Here is a 7,432-nt window from a genome sequence, read left to right on the forward strand (position 1 = left end):
TTTATATTAAATACAAATTGCCATGACTTGTAAGTCTTTGAAATATCTACTTTGGGCCAATTTAAATTTCATGGAAGTTAAGTATTCGATGCCCCACACTAACAGGTCACCAATTTGAGACCATCCACTTTAATAATTCATCTTCACAATAGTTGGCACTATATAAATTTTCATAGGGGCATCCTTCATATATACATAAACACAAACAAAAATCACCAACATTTGCATTTTCATGATGCATCCTTGTGTTTTTATAATTTTCTCACTTGTCTTGCTATGCCTTCAGAATACAACTGCCAACCAATTGGTAGCAGTGGAAGAAAGTGACGATAATGGTGTTATCAGAAACAAGTGTTTGGAAAAGGAGAGAGATGCTCTCCTTCAATTCAAAGCAAACCTTCATGACCCTGATGGTCGTCTCTCTACATGGGGAACCGAAGAAGATGACTGCTGTAACTGGATTGGAGTCAGGTGCCACAGCCAAACAGGTCATCATGTCACGGAGCTTGATATCAGCCACTATAATATTGGAGGTGAGATTAGCCATTCATTGGTTAACTTAACCTACTTGAATCTTCTTGATCTTTCCTCCAACTCTTTTCATGGAACCATTCCAAGGTCCATTGGTTCTTTGACCGAATTAAGGTACCTTGACCTTTCTAATAACTCTCTTTATGGAATCATTCCTTCAGAGTTTGGAAACCTCACCAAGTTGCACATGCTTTATCTTCGAGATCTTGGAAGTTGTAGACTTGAAAATGTAGGGTGGCTAGTTCATCTCTCTCATCTACAACAACTTGAAATGGATGGGATATCCCTAGCCAAAGAAAATCATTGGGTAGATGTTATTCTGAGTCTCCAAAAACTAACACATTTAAGTTTATTGGGATGTGAGCTCTCACACGTCATGTATCCATATTCTTCATTTCTCAACTCTTCTTCATCTATATCTTTCCTTTATCTTGGAAACAACAATCTTACATCATCAGTGTTTCATTGGTTGTCCCCATTGACCAGCGATAAGCTTCGTCATCTTGATCTCTCTAGCAACATGTTAGATGGGATACCCAAATATCTTGGTAACCTCTGTAGTTTGGAACATTTTGAATTTCATAACAATTCTGCTGTTGTCAGTTTTCCTGATTTTCTCAACAACTTGTCTGGATGCACATTGTGTACATTAGCAGAGTTGGAAGCTTCTCATAGCCATTTTACAGGGCCACTGTCAGATACGATTGAAAAATTTTCTTCCCTAGAAAGATTGTCCCTATCCAATAATCAACTAAATGGCACTATAAATGAGAAATTGTTTGAACTTCCCAACCTTCTTGATATAGATCTTTCACAAAACTCATTCGAAGGAGGTCCTTTTCTATATCACATGTCAAACCTTTCTTATGTAGAGTATCTTAATGTGAGCTCTGCCAAACTAGGGCCTTGCTTCCCCAAATGGATTCAAACACTCAAAAATCTTACCCGTCTGGATATTGCCAACACTAGAATTTCAGACACAATTCCTCTGGGGTTTTGGGACATGTGGCCCTCTCAATTACAATATTTGAATCTCTCTTCGAACAATATCAGCGGGAAAATACCAGATTTATCGTCAAATTTTGACTACAATTCAGTGATAGATTTGAGATCTAACAACTTTTCCGGTCTGATACCGAATGTTTCTTCCACTGTGCAATCGCTAAATCTTTCCAAAAACAAATTCTATGGAGGAATCTTTTTTTTATGCCAAATTGAAGATGGCTATTTAAGATTTCTTGACCTCTCCGATAACTTTCTAACCGGACAGCTTCCAGACTGCTTGTGGCATTTCAAAAAACTAAAAGTTCTTAATCTAGGAAACAACAATCTATCTGGAAGGCTTCCTCCAGCTGTTGGATGTTTGATCAAACTGGAGGCATTGTATTTATACAATAACAACTTTTCTGGAGAATTGCCTCTGTCTTTAAGGAATTGCACGAGTTTAACCTCGTTGAATTTGGGGGCCAATAAGTTTTCTGGTAATGTGCCTGTTTGGATTGGGGAAAACTTAACAAGGTTGTATGTGCTTATCCTAAGCTCAAACAACTTCTTTGGAACCATCCCATTACAATTATGTCAACTACCGAATCTTCATATTCTAGACTTGTCAAGGAACCATCTCCATGGAACCATCCCCTCGTGTTTGAATAATCTTACGAGCATGGTTCAAGGAGGATTCTCAGCTACACAAATCGGACATTTTTTCTATTCAATTTCACATTTTTGGCATGGTTCAACAAGTTATTTTGACCATGCAGTGATTGAGTGGCAAGGAGCTGAACGTGAATTCATCAGATTTAATCTGGGATTGTTGACCTGTCAAGCAACAACTTGACAGGAACAATCCCTCTTGAACTGACCAGTCTTGTTGAACTGGTTGCACTGAACTTATCAAAGAATACTCTACTTGGAGAGATTCCATGGAAAATTGGTCAGATGGGAAACCTTTCAGTTTTGGATTTATCTAGAAACAATTTGTCAGGAGGGATGCCATCAAGCATGTCTCAAATGAATTTTTTGGGTTACCTGGATGTGTCATATAATAACTTGTCAGGGAGAATCCCATCTAGTACACAACTCCAGTCCTTTGAAACATCAAGATACGATGGAAATCCAGGACTATGTGGACCTCCCATTAACAAGAAATGTCATGGAGATGAAGAACTTGAAGAACCACCTGTTGTTGTTGGTAGAAATGAGGGAGATGAGGAAGGTGTTGATGAAGTTTGGGGATAGTTCTATATTGGTGTAGGGACTGGTTTTGCTACTGGATTTTGGATAGCATGTGGTGTCTTACTTCTCAACCATCAAGGGAGACATGCTTTTTCTATGTTCTTTGATGGCTTCAAAGATTGGGTTTATGTGAAGGTGTTGGTATTTGCTGCAAATTTGCAGAAGGTTAGACAGACAGTTTCTCATTTTGTTTTCTAGTATGTAAATATGTTGTTTTGAACACGCCTATTACTGTTCTTATTTAGGGCTAGAGACTTAGGAATGTAATTTGGCATGGGCATGTAAGTCCCCAATATTAATAAGATTGCCACAAACACTATGGGTGGCCATTTTATCGCGCTGTGTAAAATAACATCCTGAAAAGTTCATATCTTTGAACCATATAAACACAAGATCTTATATTTTTTTTAAAAGACTATTTCTAGGATAATTTTCAGTGTAGAGTATTTGAAGAATTAGTGTTTAAAAGACATTACATCCATATATACTTGTTACTATGATGCTTATGTTCGTAGGTTGTTTTTTAAATTAACAAAAAAAATGAAAAATAGCAAGATGGAAAAACTGGTTTGACAGGAAGAGGGCTGAGATAAGGGAGTTGGAGGCAGAATTAACCAATGTTCAGTGCAACAACCAATTCAAGGGGATAGTTAATTAAAGAGCAATACAAAATGATGGAAACTCAAGAACACATTTACTGGTTGCAAGGTCGCTAAGTAGATTATTTGCAGAATTTCCAGTTCTTTCAATCTGTTTCCTGTGTTCTTGGGGTTCTGATGTCTGTTTTTAATAAAAAAGAAGTCACTTTAATCTATGTTATAAAATTTAGTATATGTTACTGACAAAGCTAGGAAGGGTCTGAAAAATTTATTTCCTACATTTTAGCATGGAAAGAGTTTTAATTCATTCAAGTTTAAGCACCTTCATGATTGGTACAGTTGTGCAAAATTTCCATCATCCTAGACTCCATTTTCGATTTTCCCAAACTAATATACTAGGACGGCTTATATAACTTGAAACAAATTCAGTGCTTGAGGTACCAAACTAATATACTAGGAAGGCTACTATACCTTGAAACAAATTCAAAATATAATAGGAGTGTTCGGCAAAACTAGCTGGTAGCAGGTAGCTTGTAGCATTTTGTTAAACGTTACCTGCAATAGCATTTAGATTTGCAACATTTTTTTTAACTAAATGCTAGAAGCTTGTACTGCCAAATGGGCTTTCTGTCCAAAATGGAGCGTGTTGTCAAACATGCCTAATGTATATATTTTTTCTGTAAAGTGTGATTTGCAAATAATGTGCTTTCGTACTGTATCAAAAAACCCTTAAGGCGTGCATTTAGCATCTGAGTTATACATCCTAGATAGAAAGATTTGCATCAAAAGAATTGTGAATAGAAGTTGTATCATGTATCACAAAAAACATATTTAAAAACTCCATTATGTTCATGTGAAATTTTTAGAGACTAAACAAAACATATAACAACTGAGAGAAATGAGCCTTTCCCTTCTTACATATTTCAAACTTCAACCATAAGTGATAACGGAATGAATGCTACCCATATTAGACCAACACGTTTAGCCTATTTCATTGCTCGGTTCCATGTGCATAAATCTTTACATTATCAATAAATGAGACCATAAATCATCCTTATGACCTACACCATTGCATCTTTTACATTCAACCGATTGAGTTTCATCTTCCCATCACTACAAAAAACACATTTTTTGCATGTTGTTTGACAACCAAAATACAAAATGCGGAAGCTTAAAATTTAGATCTTTGATCTCGAATCTGCTAAAAGAAAATTTTTAACAAGAAGGAACATCAGATACCTGCTTCCATGGAGATTTTCGGATCTGAAAAGTGGAATGACTTTTCCAAATGATCGCAAGAACTCTCTAGAATCCTTCAGCAAAAACTAAACGAATTTACATGTCTATTTTGCGTATTTTCATCTGCTCCTCATCACATGTATATATATAGATGAAGATATACCCAATGTGAGAGATGAAGGGGATATTGAGGATCTTGAGTCAAACCGGAAACTCAATCCACAAAAGCTAAATGGATATTCTATAAATCCGTCCATTAACAATTTATAGTTTTACCATAATAACTGAATTTAATGATAACATTATATATTTATGAAGTGACCCCATAATTATCTAACAATCTCTTATTGGACCACTGATATTTAAATGTACATATAGATATATAAGCACTTTAATAAATGTTATCATAATATTGATACCCTTGAACAATCTCGTCCACTAATCATACAAGTATTGGATCAAAGTGGTATTTATTACAATTCACGTAATGAAACCCATCAATGGTCACATATACATATATAACTAACGACATAGATTCAACTTGATGTGTGGTTTTAAATCAAAATAGATTTCCAACGAGTTCCTCGTTATCTTGAAGCGAGATCAAACTTCAAATAAGTGCAATTCATAATGGAATTAACCAAATTCTTCATTTTGTACAAAAAACATAATTGTTCTTAAACAAAACATAAAGAACCATAAAACTCCCACTAAAACCAAATATCATACCAACACATGTAGTATGCTCATGAAAGATCTATGGAGGTAATCCCGTTATGAGTAGATCATTTATCATGGAGTCTATTCACATATATATATATATATATATATATATATATATATATATATATATATATATATTCCATTTTGCACTATTATGTTAATAGAAGGAACTATATGTTAATATGCTTCGGCTTAATAGAACTTATGTTGCTGGAACATAACATTGCTGGCTTATCATATCAATAATATGTAGCATCGTGACAAATTTCCGCAACCATATTCCATGATTTGATGCCGCATAACATGCTATAATTTATGTTGCCATTATGGAAGAAACTACTGAAGTCTATTCCATGAAACGACTCATCATGCTAACGTATAAAAGTATGCCGATATGGATCAGTTACCATTTTAGCATCTAATAAAATCAGATTCTTAATAAAAAGGGAAAGTAACGTAAATTCCCTACAAACTTCCTAGGGTTTACCCATTCGGTTCCTAAAGTTTTTGTCTGGCTTTATGGGTCCCTAACTAGGATATGACCTGCTCTTTTAGTCTCTATCAACCTGTAATAGCTGGTTCAGTGATATTTTTGACCAAAAAAACTCACATTGTGCCCTTATAAAGCCAAAAAAATAAGTTCGGGGATCAATCCGTAACAAATAATGATTTAGCTACGACATGTACACACGATCTTCATAAATCTTCCCATTGCTAATTTGTTCTCTTAATCTTTCGAGAAAATATAAAAAAGGTTTTCGATTTATTTTGTGTTACCAAATTTTGATATGGAGGATATAAGGAAGAAATAAATGCTCTGAAAGAACCAATAGCAAAGAACCAATAGTAAATGACTTCGAGCTAATTGAAGCGAATCAACAAATTCTTGGGAGTGCATTTATTGCAGAAATTTTATCGTTATCTTCAAACTTGTAAACATTCATAAATAAAGTTAAACACAAGTGAAAGAGATTTGAATTAGAAATTCATATGATGTGTCAATTATTGATTATTTAGAATTAAAAATCGCAATGATAGTAAAAAACTCAATCAAATTAGGATATGACTTCATCCTAAGTTTCTTAATCAGTTGATCTCTATTAATACCTTCGATCTCCAATTGTGCCATTTCTCGATTATTTAGAAGAGCCAAAATTAATCATGGTCTTTTTATATTAGAGGGGCAGTCGACACAACTTAATGTTACACTACCAATAGATATTGGAAAATAGAAATAGATGGAATAGAGCCAAATGAACTTTTTTTAGTTATAAAATACAAATTAATCTCAACATATTTTTTTTGGCTTTATAGGGACACAATGTGAGTTTATTTGGTCTAAAAGTTCACTGAACTAGCTATTACAGGTTGATAGAGACTAAAAAGGCAGGTTATATCCTAGTTTAGGGACCTATAAAGCCTGACAAAAACATTAGGGACTAAATGGGTAAACCCTAGAAAGTTTGTAGGGCATTTATGTCATTTTTCCTAATAAAAATGATCTCCAAAACATCTTATTTCCTATAGTTAAACATATAGTCTTTTCTTATGTATAGATATTTCAAAACACATTTGGATGCTTCTCTATAATCTAGATCAATTACTGGGTTGCCTAGATATCTTCCCAACATCCATATAATGTAGGGATATATACATACTTGAGCATACATCAGATTCCCAACATAGTAAACGCAAGGAATCTTCTACATCTCTCTAACTTCAAGGTGAAATTTAGGTCACTAATAAAGACTAAATCTATCTCTTTTAGCAATAAGGGTGTCACCTGGTTTGTAGTTTGCATGAAAAATCTTTTAAGGATCTTATCAATATTATACCACTTATGTGATAATCCTTGAATTCCACAATATTTGTCTCGTTAAATATGCATTCCTAATACAAAACATGCTTCCCTAAGACCCTTCATTAAAAATACTTTAATATATTGATGGCAAGCAATATGTCATCAACATACAAAACCAAGAAAGATACATTTACTACCACTAAATTTGTGATAGACATAATCATCTACTTGATTTACCTTAAAACTTAATGAGATAATGAATTGATGAAACTTTTGGTACCACAGATGGGGTACCCTAAGTTGA

The 7,432-nt window shown here is 34.3% G+C and overlaps 1 pseudogene; it reads left to right on the forward strand.

The window, feature by feature from the left end:
* The first annotated feature begins 215 nt into the window (after positions 1-215).
* LOC145003487 (receptor-like protein EIX2) lies at positions 216-3,150 on the forward strand (annotated as a pseudogene).
* The last annotated feature ends 4,282 nt before the right edge of the window (positions 3,151-7,432 follow it).

The sequence above is a fragment of the Lactuca saligna genome, chromosome 6 (genome assembly GCF_052625555.1).
Source record: "Lactuca saligna cultivar CGN05327 chromosome 6, ASM5262555v1, whole genome shotgun sequence".
Lineage (NCBI taxonomy): Eukaryota > Viridiplantae > Streptophyta > Magnoliopsida > Asterales > Asteraceae > Lactuca > Lactuca saligna.